This window comes from Lepisosteus platostomus, chromosome 14, assembly GCF_059453375.1.
Source record: "Lepisosteus platostomus isolate fLepPlt1 chromosome 14, fLepPlt1.hap1, whole genome shotgun sequence".
Taxonomy (NCBI): Eukaryota; Metazoa; Chordata; class Actinopteri; order Semionotiformes; family Lepisosteidae; genus Lepisosteus; species Lepisosteus platostomus.
Genome location: NC_142624.1, coordinates 16,350,472 through 16,367,836, shown reverse-complemented (window position 1 = coordinate 16,367,836; position 17,365 = coordinate 16,350,472). Strand labels below are relative to the sequence as shown.

At 34.5% G+C, this 17,365-nt stretch overlaps 1 protein-coding gene and 1 long non-coding RNA gene across 4 annotated transcripts in view; one reads left to right on the top strand and one right to left on the bottom strand.

Moving 5' to 3' along the window:
- The window catches only part of LOC148648890 (uncharacterized), a 314,784-nt gene that overhangs the window by 199,467 nt on the left and 97,952 nt on the right, over positions 1–17,365 (bottom strand). The gene's annotated exons all lie outside the window — the stretch shown is intronic.
- mfsd6b (major facilitator superfamily domain containing 6b) overlaps positions 1–17,365 on the top strand; it is a 47,359-nt gene that overhangs the window by 6,022 nt on the left and 23,972 nt on the right. The gene's annotated exons all lie outside the window — the stretch shown is intronic.

Below are 17,365 nucleotides of genomic sequence, written 5' to 3'. Positions count from 1 at the left end.
TTTAAGTATCTTACTTTAGCACTCCACAGTGTGCTACATTGCACACGTGTGACTCAAATGTGCAGTAGTTCCCCAGCAATACCATCTAAATATATTAAACTCTTCCAGCTACATCTTTATTAGTAATAGCCAGAATATTTATTAAGGTTCTTCATTGTAGCCTAAACCTAAATGTGGAAGTGTTGCAACACCATTTCTAAATAAAATATTGTAAATGACTGTAAGATGTTGTACAATTAAAATGTTGAAAATTTGCTAGTATAGACTTTCTCATTGTGTGGGAAAATATAAGCTTTACCAATAAGAGGAGATCATTTGGGCCCATGTACCTCATTATCTCATTTATTTTTAGTTGCTAATCTAAGGTTCTCATCTAGTCATTTGTTCAAAGAAGTGATGGTATCAGCCTCAACAACATGGCTAGGTAAACTGTTACTGACACCCTCAATCTACTATGTAAATGAATTCTTGAATCATGTCCTTCGTGGTTCAATTGTTTAGTGATTAAAAAGGTATAGGTATTTTATCCTATTAGTATACTAATTCTTGAGCCCAAGAATTAATAAGCTCACTCTTCACTGTATTGACTAAAAGAGCAGCAAACATTTGTATTTTGATGACCAGAATAGAATACCATATTCTAAATGTGGTCTCACTACAAATGACAAGTTTTTGTTACCAGCAAGTGACAAGTCAGCACTTATCTACATAGTCTTCTGCCTAGTGATTTCCCAGTCTTAGAATTCAATCTAATGTAGATCTTTTTGAATTCCCTTTGTAAAGATCCAGCTATTCAAAATGAGAGAGGTATGTTTTTGTAAAACGTGGTGTATGTACTGCAACATACTGCATGTTTTTTTTAAATAGGGTAATAGTATCCGGAAGTACCTTGTAAAACTGCCAGGTGGAGCTAGTAAGGGTTAACTTTTCATGTGCCGTGTTTGAGATGTCTGTCGCCAGAAAACGCACGGTTTTGAATCCTGGTCAGTGGGAGAATGATTTTCCTATTACAGAATTAAAGCTGTATACTGTTTTGACTTTTAATCATTTTAATTGTGTATAACAGCATGTTAAACATTAAACTGATTTAAAAATTAGGTATATTTTATAAAAGGAAAATTGCTCAGTTGGACAAAAGTACTTCCACCTTCATAAATATTTTAATTTAGCATATTTTAGTATTTTATGCATCAAAGTCTTTAATTTGGGAACTTACAGTGGGTTGTAGTTTAATATAACTTGATAGTAATATTAAAATGGAATCCTGTAACTAAGCTAAAATGTCACAAGTGGATGTTTTGGAAACATTATGACATTTGTTCTTTTAAAAAACCTTTCATTGTCCTTACAGTGGTAATGGGGATTGGACTGCAATGTAGCGCGCTTTGATGTAGGCAGTTCAGAGCCTAATCAGAGAATTACGTTCGGTTTGTTTCTTACATAGCCGAATACACAAACATATTCCGCTCTTATGCATTAATTGTTGTTGGCTCTGGTGTGTGTGTGTGTGTGTGTGTGTGTGTGTATCTGGATTAATTATTATAAGTGAATGGTTTCGTATTTATGGATTTCTTCATGGAATTCTTTAAGTTAAACAAAGGAGGGAAGAAGGGTTATTTTTACAATTAACAGTAACCGGAGAACAGCTTATCAATATGTTGAAACCCATATCATGATAGTGAAGACAGACGTGTTACACCTTGACCCACATGTTGTTGTTTACTATGTTGTGTGGCTCTGCAGGAATTATTGTGTAAACTGAAGAGTTATAGAGGAGAAACGTTGTGTATTGACTCTTTTTATATTTTGTAAGAACATTCCAATTTAATGCAATACGGAATGTATTATTAACATCAATAATGAATGACCATGGATGAGCTGTAAACGGAAATGTTAGTTTTTTCAGCTTGGAATTTAAGTTAAGTTCACTTTATTGGCCATATACAATTTCTTGTATTAGGAATTTCTTTTCACATACCCCAACTTGCTCTCCATGAGACACACAGTGAGAGAAGCCTGGGGTCAGAGCGCAGGGTCAGCCATTTATACAGCACCCCTGGTACAGATGGAGTTAAGGGCCTTGCTCAGGGGCCCTACAGAGTAGGATTCCTCTGCTGGCTGTTGGATTTGAACCGGCAACCTTCTAGCCACAGGCACAGATCCTTAGCCACAGAGCCTCTGCACCTTTACAGTGATCCTTTTGGCTATATTTTTACATAGCTGGATGTGTAAAAATAGATTGGATTAATACATTGATTAAAATATTTCACATATACTTTGAAACCATACGGTATCTTATTGTACATACAGTAAATTTCTACAATATATCTGCCGTGTTTCAGTATTTCTGTGGATCTAAAGAATTTAAAATCTATCTGTACTTTGGATCTTGTTTTACTGAGCAGAAATTTACCTCGCTCTCAAAAGCGGCTTTGTTAGAGTTTGTGTTAACACGCATCCTTTTGAATGGATTTTTATCACTTTTATCATCTTTGTCTTTGTGGGGGTGAGGGTTGAATGCCTGTCTCAGTTTATCATCTGATATTTCCCCAGTAAACCGAGACTTAAACTTGCTGTCTGCCTTGCGACATTTCTCAGACTGTTCTAAAGCATGGCACAGAATAAAATACGCTAAACTCAAAACCATGATGGACACCACAATTACCTATAATACAAACTACAGTACCATAATACCTGTAGTACAAAAACTGCTAAAACTAGCAGCACGTGTGAATCAAAGGAAAAATACTGACTCCACAAATCAAAGATCCTGAACAAGCCCCCAAATATGCTACATTCCCACTATAGTTATGGCAAGATGAAAGTGGGAAGCTGATTTTTTAAACATTTTTTTAAGAAAATCAAAAATAAGAAACAATTCCATGTTCCTGCCTAATGCAGACATTGCATGACTTTAAAAGCTTAAACTTTAAACAGTAGAAAATAAATTATATTCGTCATTGTATTTCCATTTACAACAGATGCAGATCTTAACATGAATCCAAAACCTTTTAAACAGAAGCTGTTAACTCTACTTCACACCTTTATGTCACCCAGCAGATCTTTTGTTCGTTTATATTACGAATAAGTCCCTGGGGCATACCATCCAAGGTTTCGAAATGAAAAAAAATCAGACCTTTGTTTGGATGAGAGAAACGGGTACAGTATCTTTTGAGAAGTCGTGTACTGATTGCAAAAAATCTGATTTTGACAAACCTTAAAGAGCTAATTATGCTTGAAGAATATGAAATCTAGTAGTTTTCTATGTAGGTAGCTGACACGTTTTGTTTAAAATCTGTCTACCTCACTGTATTGCAGGTCTGCTTCTTTCACGGTTTTGTTATGCAAAATGTTTTTGCACTTGTTACACGAGATCCTGATTGATTTGATTTTATATTTGCCCAGTTAGACTGAAACAGAAAAAGAAGATGTTCTGAAGTTTATTTATTTGGAATTTAATTCGTTATATTATTTGGTTAGTTAGTATTATTGTTAATTATTATTATGTTATTTATTATACAACGACTGACATCGACACAGGTGCTGCTGCTTTGCATAGATTCTGAGTAATTTAAGATGAATTCTGCCAGAAGCAAACCCTTTAAATTTTTAACATCTCAGTACCCCGCTATGAGAACCATTCCCATCCCTCAAGCATGTTCTACTCTACGTAACAAACATTATGGGGTTTTGTGACCAGGGAGTTTCACAAATTAACTCTAACCCATTCATGTTGATCTAATTTAGCTTTGATCACGTTGTGATATTTTGAAATACCAAACAAATCAATATTGTGTTCATAATATTTTCTATTTGAGTTTTTAAGGAATTGTTTATTTGTTAAAGGAAAAGTTGTGCTGTGGGCAGGAACCAAGCCCTGGCTTCCTAAATGCCAATGATGCACTGAAGGCATTGTGCCAACTGGCCACTTGACAGTTTAAGCTGTAAAGGAGAGGCAAAGTGTAATCACAAGTGAATGAGTCAAATTGATGCATATGTTTACAAAGAAAGTGTACTGCAGTAATACAGTTCTTGGAGCTAAATAAATATATTTAGATCCTTAAATTAATATCGTTATCAATCTCTTTAGATATGCGATTTCATATTATATTCCTTGTTTAGCGGATTATAAAATGTTTACGTTTTTTAGCACGATAATGAACGCAAGTATTCATAGAAAAGGTTCAAACTTTATAACGTTTTATTAAGTATATTAACTTAATATAAACAAAATGAGCACATCATTTTTCGCAAAGTTATTGAGTTCTAAAACATTGTGTTTCATAAATAGGTTAATAAGAATTATTATTGTTAAATTAATGCTGTTCAAAATAATCAGACACATTATAGTTTTAGTGGTCTTTTTAATGCTGTTTTGTTATTCTGGATTATAATTATACTGTAATATGTACAAATTAATTTTAAGGCTTGGTGTAAAGGCTTGTGTTAAAATTGCCCCACTGAATAAATTGTTTTGAATTGAATTAAACCGGTTGCACTGCTTTTAACTCTGTTGACAGTATTCAACAGTGGGTGAATGAGTTTGCTCATTTATGTTTTATTTCACCATTGGTGTAACTGTAGGGTTCATGTGACCTCTTAACGCTGGTCATGGACACAAGCGCCTACGTTCTAAGAAAAACTTGACTCAAAGGGAGCATCTCACTTCATTGTTTTACATCACCAAAACCACAAAACCTTTGCAGAAAACATTTTATCAATCGAAAAAGGACAAAAAACTAGAGCTTCACAAAACCAATATCAGAACCAAAAGAAAAAACGTTCATAGAATCTAACATGTCCCATGCTTGGCGTAGTTGCAAGAGTCCATGGTGTAAATCAATACCTACTTTTGATTCCTGCATCATATTTAATCATTTTGTACTAACAAAACCACATAAACATGTTATCAATCGAAAAAGGACAACCGGAGCTTTAAAAAAAACGTTGTTTTTTTAAAAAAAAAACAAGATTATTGATCACAAGGTCACTTTTTATCTGATGATATAATTCCAAACTTCCAAAATGCATCGATAAGGTAATCAATAAACCAGCAAAACAAGACCGCAAAAGCAAAAACCAGCAAAAAATATGTATATCCCATGTTTTTACCTTATTCTGAAGCACGATATATATCCACAGAGCCTAGACTAACCCTCCTCCAGACCTGGAGGCTACTGATAGGTTATTGACTTTGTAATAGATATTTAAAGCAGGACCACCAGAAATAAGGCGATCTGATTGGTAAAAAACTCTGTCATTCATTGTATTTTCAACCATTCAGAGCCCTTAAGGGGTGAGACTTCCTCTAGAAGCCTCAGGCTGCATTCCGCCTGCCTTCTAGCTGTCAATCATTGACTCAGAAAGGGTAATCAATCAGTTCCTTATCAGTGCACCTTTTTTAACACCAGAAGGCAAGTCTTGAGTTTTTTTTTAAATGCCTAACAGCAGAAAAAGGCTCTCTAGCGGTGTCTAAAGGTTTTTATAGCAATTGCAATGTTTTTTATTGTTATTGCTTTCAATATTTTTATGATTTATTCATTATACTGTATGCAAGAAATTTCATTCCAGGTCCAGTCTTCACAAAACATTATGTAGAATTTTTTCAAATTGATCAATTTGTCCCAAATTTTTATCCAAGCTTTTAGACACCTAGGACAATGTCTACAAAGCGTTTCCAGCTACCTGACAGGCCTAGAATGTAAAATTCTGACCTCTGAAGACCAAAACAAAATTTCTGCCTGGTGTTTTTTTGGGTTTTTTTTTTATGTTTGTCTGCTGAGTGGGCACATTAAGAAATACAAGACAATTGACTGTTTACATTCAAAGCCAAGGGGGTAGCTTCAATTTAAGACCTGAATCAGGCTCCTGCTATGTTCTGCTGCAGAGATATAACAAAATATTTAAGGGGAGGAAATTCCAGGCGGACATTGGCTAACATTCGCTACTGACAGGATTAACACTCTGCCGGTACAGAATGGAACTGGATGGAGACGGATATTATTTTTCTTGGCAGTTTATCTGAGAACAGCCTCACTTAGAACTCTGCATCCACAGCACACACATTCTCTCTCTACTTCCTGCTCTCCCCCTCTCCTCGTCATGTTCTCCCCCCATAACCAATCAGAAAGCACAGAGTCACAGTACGGTGAGCCTAGCAACCAATTGGACCAAAGAACTCCAAACAATTCAGAAACGCTTCAAACCGCTCAACTGAAAAAAACACTAACAGGTCCTAAGCTTACATTAATATCACTTAACAATGAATATGTTGTCATATATAAAAAAACAAAAATAATTAATACACAATATTTACTAATTTATTTTTTAAGAAGTAGTCTTTATTTGTCAGAAGTAAAATGTGCCCTAAGCAGGCCTTGAACCAGGATCACCAACGTACTTATATTACATTCTTCTTAACAAACCCGCTGCACCACCAGGCCACTCAGAAACATGACTCAAACGAACAGCTTAAGAAGTTTAGAAAGTAAAGAATGTGTCAAATTTAAAATAAAACATGTTGGCAAAGAAAATTGACTATGGATTCTAAAAAGTTGGCATTTTCTTACTGCGTTAACGGGCGCAAGAATTAATATTAGTATTAAGAAAAGGTTAAAACATAGCTTTTTATAAAGTATATAAACTTAATAGTCAGAATGAGCACGTCAAGACTTTTCCAAAATAAACATAAGTGAAAGACTTTGATGCATAAAATGTTTATGAAGAAAGTGGAATACTGTTTATAGAAAATGTTTTTTATTTAAACTATCACTACCAGCCTTGACGTTCAGAGACGTTATGCTCTTCTTATTTTTATGCTCCGTGCCCAAACTTTCCCTTTAGTTGCAAATTTCCATATAAATATATGATATTAAGAAAATTGAAACATCCATAGTAAAGAGATGTTGGTCATTTTGTCCAGCCAATCACATACCGCAGTAGTCTGCTCGTGGAAATCTGCCGTATGGGTTTGTACTGCACATTTTGAATGGCTGCATCTGTAGTTTCTACAGTGAATGTTTATACTGCTATTTTGGTATAATTTGTAAACCTGACTTGATATACTTATATGATATACTGATAAGGATATGGTATATCCTAAAATATTATACAGAACATACTGTGATAGAGTATTTTAGTACACTTATGTTAGAAAAAGAATGGGTAAGTAAGAAAGCAATTGTTAGCCATGTTTAACATTTCAATTTCAACTGCTGACATTTCTGATGGCTTTTGCAATCTATGTGAGGAAAATTAAAATCACACAATCACCAACAATTGACAGTTGAAAGTGGTGATCTGTACCTCTAACATTATCGTTTGAATATTTACTGACCCAGAATTATTTTGAGGTCCGTGTTTCACATAGGTTAAGATCATATACCTGATGTTGCTATACCTCCATCTCTTCCATTGTTCCCATCTGCTTGGAATGCTGCATATTTACTTATATTGTATTCATAACCAAAGAAATACATTTGCAGTTTCTGATATTCTAGCATTAAGTATGTGATCCTATGATATTCTCCTTAAAAACTTTATGAGTAGCAATTATTTTGTTATGCCCATCCAATGTGGATTAGCCAATAGGATGCTTTTACATCATGGCATGATAGTGTAGATTCACTCTTTCAACCTAACTACTTTTGAGCCACTTGTCTTTTAACATGTCTTGGGCAACACATTCTTGCACTGAAGGTTCAGAGATGATTGAAGCAGGGGAATATCCCTCACTGACAGCACTGCATGCCACAAAGAAGCCGTAGGGGTTATGTGAACCACGAAAACTCTTGCTAACAAATCCCACCTTACCCTTGGTGATACTTCAGTTAGTTAGGGATGCTTCAAGAATGTTCAGTTAGTTAACTGAACATCACCCCTAAGAGAATCTCTGTTACATTCAGATAGTGACATCACCCAGGTTTAAACCTGTGATCAAAGAGCTCAAGATGTGCTCACACAAGCACCTTTACTGGTTGAGCCACTATGAAGGTCTATATATTTTGTTTTTCTTTAGGATTCTTTTTGTGATTTTGCTCTGTTTATTTCCCTTGAAGATTTTCTATAAATTCTTTCCTCTTGCACTATAATTACCATATGTTTGAATTTAGTTTTTGTATCGTTTTTGCTATTAAAAGATTTACAGTGGCTAAGAAAATGTCGTCATCCTTGTGTTGAATTCACATATTAACATTTCTAGTTGTTCAGCTTTGCATGGCGTAGAGAATATTCCTAAAAATACCATAAATTCGGGGTCCTGTTTTGTTAGCAAAATTAAAATAGTTAAAATTATTCTAGAATGTTGCACAAGCTGTGAATAACAGACTTAGTTTAAGGACATTTTAAGATGGGTGTTTACAGATGTAGCCATTCCGAATGTATGGCATAACTCATTGCAACATTAAACTGCTGTGCTGCGCTATACAGTACCAAAACGTAATTCAGTTGTGTGATTCACTGGTCAAAGATGATTGTGGTGCATAAGATGCTAGTGAAATGATTGCTTCAGTTATTATTTCCGTACTGTACTACTTTAAATTCACTTACAGATGCAGCCATTCAAAATGCGCGGGCGATACCGCATTATTTTCCGATACGCTGTACGCAGTCTACCGCGAGTTACCAGTAAATACCGCTAGTTACCGTAAATTCTCCTATAATATGACAAGCAAAATAATAGTATCCGGAATTTCCGCAAGGTGGAGCTAATAAAGCTCAACCTCTCATGTTTGAGCTGTCGCCATCAAAGTCTTTAACGAAGATATTACTAATAGTATTAATAATGAATGACCTTGGACAAGCTGTAAGTGTAAACTCAAAGTATTGCCCTGGTCAACATTCTTTTTTTCATTGACCGTCTCTTTGTAAAAGTAACACCACAGCATTTCGCAATCACGCATTTGTTTCCAATCATGCAAAGTACAGTAATTTTTGAGAATCGATTCACCATGCCTTTCACATGCTCATAAAAGAGATTGATTTAGGAACATAAACATATTACCGTATGAAAACTGTACTGTATACAGTATGTATATGTATATTTAATGTCTTAACTGTGCCCGTTTAAGTATTGAATATTTATATGGAATTTTACCACTGAAGGGAAATCTTAGTAGCTGAGCATAAAAAGAATAGGAGCATACTGCAACACGTGTGAAGGCCATAAACGATATTAATTTTGGAACATAAACATACCGTACTGTATATGGCTGGTCTTGGTACTTTAAAGAAAACATACACGAAACATGGTTTCATTATGACCAGAATCGGTCTTGAGATATTTTTAACTTGATTTACAGTATTTGAGAGGTATGTCTTAACACCGATACTACAGTACGTAAATACTGCTCACGTATATGTTTCTAGGTTTATATTATGCATTTCATATGGTCAAATTACTTTTGAGCAACTAATAAGAAGCGCGAAACGGTATGCCCAGGGCGTTTTAGTTTCGTTTTGTGCTGGGACTCTGCTTTTAACAATGTCACCATGGATTGATTAGAGATATCAAGTACATACAAGTCATTTTTTAAATGTTGTAGTTCGTCTTGTAAAAATGTTACGAGTACATCATCTATCAACAATTACACAGGTTCTGTTTCCATATTGCGGATTTTGGTTACGTAATATTATTTTCTAAATTTCACGTTGTGAATATATGATTTGGGCAAACAGAGCCGCAAAGAAGTACATTATGGGTTGTTGTTTTTTTTTTTGCAGTTTTATCTAGAACAAGCGATGCGTAAACCTTTCTCTGATTCTTGTGAAACTATCCACACGACAGTTACAGTACCTAGGAGTTGACTTCAGTGATGTCACTGATGGGATGTTTCTAAAAATCCATCCTCTGTAAAACGTCTTCTCTAGTTGTCCTGCATATGTATTCGCTAATGAAGCTGTGTGTTCTGAGCCTGGATCTCTACATTTCTGTATGAACCAGCTTAGAGGGCTAAAGACAGCTTGTGTTTAAATTGAGTGTAAGGTAATTTATGCTTCTAAAGTCATGGTCAGCATTTATTATTGTACTGTGCTGTAAACTTGTTCTGTGCCTAGTCTCATTATTTTATAGCGTTATCAAATCTGGTGGCGCTGTGTGTTAGTTTCCTGACTCCCATGTCACATGGTCTGTGATTGAATCCCATGGAACTATGACTTTATTTTTTAACAAACATTTCTTTGAAAAAATGAAACGTTTCCCTTGGTCAGAGATTAAATAAAACCTCACTCACACCAAACAAATTTATATTTCTAAATATCACAACATGATCGAATTTAAGTCTTTTTAATAACAATGAATAGTCACCTATGCGTTACAAAATAAACATTTATATTGATTTGAATCGCGTTTTGATTTAAATCGTAAACGCGTGTTTAAATATATGTGTTTAAAGGCGATATACTGTATAAAAGCGCTGATTCTTATGGATTGTGTTCCGCCGGGGATTCAAAAAATTTATTTTTTTTAATCGCGTATCTAAGGAAAATTGCAGTATAACTTTGTTCATGCACAAACAGTGGCATGTTACATTATAATTTGGGTGTCTCCTCTTGCCAGAAAGCTCTAAATTGCATTTTGAGTGCGGTTTTTGACTTTTTCTAAATTGCAACCCATAAATAAAGCTGATAAAGCTTAGACTAACTGTATTCTAAACTGTATTACAACAGCACATTGGACAATGCAAAGTAAATTGCAAAAATGCACTTGGAATCTGTCCAAGCCCTCCTACGAAAATTATTTAAACTGCGACACTGATCATTCATCTCTAAATAAACTTTATTTTATATAGCGTTTTAAGCGAATAGGTAATTAGATTGCTCATAAACCTAATCGCTTTTTCTACATAAACACAGCGTGATTGCTCTCTGAAAATGCTTTTCCTTTATATTTCGGCTCAGATTTCAACTATAGATCGTATTATTATAAACTTTCTTGGAAAAATGTATTTTATGTAAACCATGTTTGCTATTAATTCATTTAGGGCTAAAATACGTTCATTGTCTTCCAATCGAGTCGAGTTGACATTGGAAGCTTGCCACTCCCGGACTGTTACACCAACACCAGCCAGCACTCTGGCAGAGAGGGGGTTGTACTCGTAAAGTAGAAGCAGGCGAGATTTCCAGCGAAAGACACCTCCCCCCCCCCTCAAAAACCCAGTAAGTACAGTACTAGTTAAGAAAGGCGAGGCTCCTCAATGAAATCGCTTTAACATGCTAATACGTTGGTGTAACAGTCCGGGCGTGGCAAGCTTCTAATTTCAACCCGACCACGGCGAAAGGAACCCTTCTTTCATTTGAAGACAATGAACATACTTTAGCCCTGAATGAATTAATAGCAAACATGGTTTACATAAAAGCCCTTTTAGCCTTTGTCACTAATGAAACAAAGGTCACTAGACTTTGTCACTAATGAAACCACTAAATAAAGAAATAAATATAAAAATCTTAAGATTTTTAAAATACATGACTTTGCTAAAATTTATTTGAAAATAAAGACGATTACAAACGCCAGGGGAGAGAGAGAACAGGGGAGGGATGTTGGTTTTGCATAAGGGGCGGGGCTATGGAAATGAGGTCTGTTTGGGAATGTGGAGTTACATGTTCTGGCTGTTTGTGAATTATCGTTGTTGAGTATGGAGTGTTGAGGTATTGATTTTGTGTAATGCTTTATGTTGAAAATTGAGGTGGATTTTGTTTATGATAAAGAGGATAAACTGGGATGGGAGGAGGGTTTGGTTTTGCATAAGGGGCGGGATTATGATAATTGGAGGAATTTACGAGAGTATAATGGTTTGATATATTTGATTTTGTATTGTGGTCGTTATCTATGTTTTTGGTTGGTATTATGTTTATATGGTTGTTTTTGTTGGTTGGTTGTTATTATGGTTATTAATAATACGATCTATAGTTGAAATCTGAGCCTAAATAAAAAGAAAAAGCAAGTGATTAGGTTTATGAGCAATCTAATTACTTATTCGTTTAAAACGCTATATAAAATAAAGTTTATTATTAATTTGCTGGACAGAGCGGTGAACATTATTATGCATAAGACAACGATAATGATCCTGATCAGTTTAGAAATCTGTGTACGCTGTAAGGTTTTTACTTCTTAAACTTTTAAAATACACATTTCGAATAGAAAGAAATCCTCTTCCTGGTACAGTCGCATGAAGAGAGAGGCGAAACAGCCCTACACAGCCCTGTCGCAGTACACGAATATAATCATATCGTTATTAAATTCTTTAGATACGCTATTCCATATTATATTAGCAGAAAAGCTTAAAACTACCACTTTTTCACACGCTATTTCACGTTAGTTAAATTTAATTTATTTATATATTATATATTTATATCTCTGATCAAGGGAAACGTCTCATTTTTTCAAAGAAATGTTTGTTTGTTGATTGCTATCAAAAATGAATCGATCATGTTGTGATATTTTGAAATATAAAAGTCAATTGATTGTCCATAATATCGCTATTCTATTTTTTCGAAGAAATGTTTGTTAAAAGAAAAGTCCAGCACCAGCTGGATTTGAACACGCATCCCGTGAGTTGGTAGTCGGGCACGTAGACCAGTAGGCTACAAGGGAAGTCGCATGAAGAGGGAGGCGAAACAGCCCTACACAGCCCTGTCGCAGTACACGAATATAATCATATCGTTATTAAATTCTTTAGATACGCGATTCCATATTACATTCCCTATTAATCAAATTCTGAAAGTATGCTTGTTGACTCCGGTATCTCTTTAGTTAAAGACTTCGATGCTTAAAATGTTTAGGGAGAAATGGAATACTGGTGTGTATTTTTTTTCTTTAAAGTACCAAAACCAGCCATATACTGTATGTTTATGTTCCAAAATTAATATAGTTTATGGCCTTCACACGCGTTGCAGTATGCTCCTATTCTTTTTATGCTCAGGCACTAAGATTTCCCTTCAGTGGTAAAATTCCATATAAATATGAAATACTACAACAGGCACAGTAAAGACGTTTACTGTAAATCTTTCTACGACAGACCAACGGACCACGAGTGCCCCTGTCGGTCAACCAATCACGTACCGCGGTACCCCGCGTCATCTTGCGGCACGATGCGCGACGCCGTAGCCAATTACCTCCGGTACGTGTCTGTACCGCGCACTTTGAATGGCTGCATCTGTAATATGGAATATCAATATGGAATTATCTAACTAAATAGAAATGTTAGTAGCTGAAAATAAAAATAACCAATGTAAAATTATGTTTCTGAATGTTATTAATGATATTAATTTTTGAATAAAAATACTGTTTATTATACATACTGTATGTAGCTGGTAGCAAAATAAATAAAAAAACAAGATACACAACAGTATTCCACCTTGATCATAAGCATTTTCTGCAGTATGGTCTTAAACTCTGTCACTTGCTATAATTATTTTAAAAAGTTTTGGCATGCTAATTCTAACAATATAAAGGTTATATACTTTACAATGTTTACATTTTTTTCCTGAATACTTGCTGTCATTATTGTTGTATATGATAATGAACTCCTTTTAGAAAATGGAAAAAGTATCCCTGGCTATTAATTTAACCTGTTTCAACAACTGATGCTTAGGTGGTACAGATCTTGGCTACTACCTGGAACTTGCTGGCTTTGATTCCCAGCCAATGCGCTTCTAACAGATAGGCTCATTCTTTAATATAATAATATGTATGCTATTCATATATAAAATTACTAGAACTGTCAATATAACATATATATAACAATATGTTAAATTAATATTAAAAGTTGGGATGTTTCACAAAGCAAATCCCTGAATTTATAAATAATAGCCTTATTTGAGCGCAATGTGTTTTTTAGGTTTACTTAGGCATTGAAATAATCTATATTTTGTCTCAATGTAATTAGGAAACAGATAATTTTTTTTTTTGATTCTAGGATCATACTGTTTTTAGTTTCTATATACTTGTAAATACATACTATATTTACACTATATATTAAGCATACTTTATATTCAGTATGCTGTATTTGATACACACTATATCATATTGCAGTTAATTTATTTGTACTCTACTCTTTGGTAATGTGTGGATATCAGTTCATGCAATTGATGTGTTTGGTACGTCGTGAATTGTATTCTTCTTTCACTTATTTGATTCACATGGCCAACATTTTAAAACTACAGTATATGCTGTAAACGAAATACTTCCTGTTTCTTTTTAAATAGACCATACAGTCTCAGAATAAAAAAAGTTGGACCACCTTTAATTGCACAATCAATCCCATTATTTGAGGCATGCTTGCAAACTGAGTGAGAATTTTTGCCTGCAAACTAGAAGGTCATGGGTTGATTCCCATGTCTAGATTTTTGGTTTTGCAAAGCAATATCAAACTGTATTTGGTTAAGTCAAATTGTACATAAATTTAAGTACAGTTATACTGTTAAGTACAGTTGTCCGTTAACAGTAACTCCTGGAATTCATGTATGAATTGGTTTCATCATTTTGTTCTTCTCTTCACTGATAGCTGATGTATGGTGAATGTACTGACACACTTTGGTTTCTATTGCATCAATCCAGGTGATGAAATCTCAAATGTATATGGTTGTGTTTTTTTTATTAATTATTTACATATAAGTTTGTTAAATATTCACTTAAAATTCACAGTGTCTTAAGCCCTTAGCTGCTGGCTGCACACAAAATAAGTTTCAAACTATTCATCACTATTTGTACTTGAGGCATAATAATGTAATGTAATAATAATGTTTCTTTATTAGCCCTATACAATTTCTTGCATTAGGAATTTGTCTTTTCGCATACCCCAGCTTTTCTCCATGGAGACACAGACACACAGACAGGGAGATTTGTTTGATATATGTCTGGCATGTCTGATATAGCTCCATGAAGTTGGGCCCCCTACAAACAGCACAGTGAAACCCACCGCATTCTTTAGTGCTCCATTTGTGCCGGTTTGTGCCTTTGAAAATAGCATTTGTGCTGCCTCTGTTGCCGAGATACAAAGCCTTATTTTTTCAGGGGTGTGACATAACTCAACAACAAAAAATTAAGATCAATGATATTATGAAACCAAAAACGTTTGCATTTGCCTTGAGTTGGCCTTTCTTTCCTTTCCCTACCTCCCATGAGAAGTGAAAAAGAGGTATCTTTTGTGTGATCAGTAAAATTAATTTGGTCTACAATATCATACTGTAACTTAGCTAACAACTGAATTTTCTTTAAAAAGGCAATTCAAAGAATGTTTAAAGGTTCAATTTGTCTTTTGAGCTAAGTATTTAAACGGTTAAAATCAGTGACTTCCTGCATTAAAAGATCATTGGTGTACTATCTGTTTTATGCAAGCAAACACATAAACCCTGCAGCACTATGTGCCCTACTTGTATGACAAGGGAGTGTGTAGCCTACAGAGTGGGGAAAAAAATAGAAAGGAAATCATACAGGTAGCTCATGGTTTGTGAATGCTCTTTATATTTAACATACTGTGATGTAAAAAGTAATATAAATGTCAATATAGTATATCTATTAAATTTTATGTTTGGAAAAAAAGATTATCCCCATGAGGCTGGGCATTGGTCATGATTAGAACCAAAGCATTTTGTGTGACAGCCCAGAATTCTTCCAGTGACAACCAATGCCTCACACTAAAGAGGTTACATTATGTGACTGTAAGTAATTCTTTGAGTCTTTATGTTTATAAAGCCACTATGTATATTTTACATTCAAAACCTAAAATAAAATTGTGTTTTTGTTTACTATTTATACACTAATATTAATTCTGTATACTGTTTAGTATGAAAAGGCTTAGGTAGGGACCTGAGTAAAAAAAATCCATATAAAATGAAACGGTAAGTTTACACAAGTCCCAAAAAAGTGCAGCTCTTTCTCCAATGCCTGTCTCCAATTGTAATCCTGCTAAATTTGCACATCAAAGATGTTAACTTTTCACTTGATTTTATAAGGTATTACCTTAAATTATACAAAGATCTAAGGGACATTGTCACAATATTTCCTTACTGTGACTCATTAGAATAATTTTATTTACTTCACCAGAAAACAAGATGAATTCACCAACAATCTTTATGACAAACACCAATGTGGATGCTTTAAGTGAGCTTTGAACAAAAATGTAAGATTCTAAACAGAATCCATTTATATTAAGTGATTAACTTTAAATTGATTCTTAACTTCAAATATTACGTTTTAGTTTGTTCAATACTCATATTACACGACATTTGTCATCCTTTGTCCTGTTGTGCTTTGATGTTGTGTAGTTGTTACAAACAGGAATACATGTTTGTTCATTTGAACAGTAGTGCATAGGGGAACTATTCTAGTGAAACATTCACAGCAGCCCTGACTGAAGTAAGAAGAGGAAAGTACAGGAATTGGACAGGCACAGTGGCTCTTGATTAAATATTAATTTTTGTTGACACAGGAGCAGTCCCTGGGTTTTATGTGTACACACCCTTGCTTAGGCTATGTGAAAGGAAATGTGAGCAATGTAGGCTAATTGAGACATCCTGTATATCAGAGGGAGTCATACTTTGAGTTATTTCATTTAAAAATACTTTCTCATAACATCTATATTCAACAAAGCTTAAGACATTTAGAACTTTGCTTGTTCAGAGCTTTTACTATAATCAAAATTAACAAAGATAATCAGATACATAGCATTTGCTTTGTATGTGTATAATTCTTTATATTTTTTTTCTGTTTGGTTTTAGATTTAACACTTCTATATTAACACACTGTAGCGAAATACTTATCATAAGCTATAGAGCTATAGCTATACAGATGCAGCCATTCAAAATGCGCGGGCGATACCGCATTATTTTGCAGTGCGCTTTACGCGGTCTACCGCGAGTTACCGTAAATTCTCCTATAATACCGCAATTAAAATAATAGTATCCGGAATTTCCCCAAGGTGGAGCTAGTAAAGCTCAGCCTCTCATGTTTGAGCTGTCGCCATCAAAGTCTTTAACGAAGATATTACTAATAGTATTAATAATGAATGACCTTGGACAAGCTGTAAACAAAGTATTGCCTTTGTCCACGTTCTTTTTTTCATTGACCATCTTTGTAAAAGTAACACCACAGCATTTCGCAATTACGCATTTGTTTCCAATCATGCAAAGTACAGTAATTTTTGAGAATTGATTCACCATGCCTTTCACATGCTCATAAAAGAGATTGATTTAGGAACATAAACATATTACCGTATGCAAACTGTACTGTATACAGTATGTATATGTATATTTAATGTCTTAACTGTGCCCGTTTAAGTATTGAATATTTATATGGAATTTTACCACTGAAGGGAAATCTTAGTAGCTGAGCATAAAAAGAATAGGAGCATACTGCAACGCGTGTGAA